This window comes from Pteropus alecto, unplaced genomic scaffold (genome assembly GCF_000325575.1).
Source record: "Pteropus alecto unplaced genomic scaffold, ASM32557v1 scaffold123, whole genome shotgun sequence".
NCBI classification, from domain to species: Eukaryota; Metazoa; Chordata; class Mammalia; order Chiroptera; family Pteropodidae; genus Pteropus; species Pteropus alecto.
In genome coordinates, this window is record NW_006433950.1 from 9,031,259 (window position 1) to 9,031,824 (window position 566).

Sequence of the window (566 nt, forward strand, 5' to 3'; positions counted from 1 at the left end):
TCAACTGGGAATATTTACACCGTTAAAACAATGTAAATAATAAATTTAACCCCCAAACAGAGATGAAACCAAATTTAAGATATGGGCGGCGAGTGAGGGAAATGAATGTATATGTGGCGTGAGAGTTAAATCATCTTCCAAGTCAGTTGAGAATATCTGAAACTTAAAACCCGAGAAGTAACAGTATAAGCATAAGTTAAGAAATAAACAGTGCTCACTTTGGCAGCACATGTACTAAAATCGGAATGATGCAGGATGAGCGTGGGCCCTGCACAAGGATGACACGCAAATTCGTGAAGCGTTCCATATTTTGCTTAACCGATGTCACCATAATAAATAAATTTTTAAAAAATAATAATAATTAATTAATCGCCTGAAGGGAGACCTTTGAGAGTTGAGTGATTACCCCTCGAAACTGAGAATCGAAAGTGTGGAGTGAGTCATCATCATAAGCCTTGCAGTATTACTTGAATTAAAGCTAGTGTCTCCGTTACTTTGATAAACATTAAGTTTTAAAAATGAGTCACAAAACGCTGTTACTTAAGCTCTAAGAAACATAATTAGCA

General features: G+C 35.9%; 1 non-coding gene across 1 annotated transcript; it reads left to right on the forward strand.

The window, feature by feature from the left end:
• Positions 1–210: 210 nt before the first annotated feature.
• On the forward strand, positions 211–313 carry LOC112477356. Its single transcript, XR_003045429.1, has one exon. It is a non-coding gene; the product is annotated as a U6 spliceosomal RNA (small nuclear RNA).
• Positions 314–566: the final 253 nt, after the last annotated feature.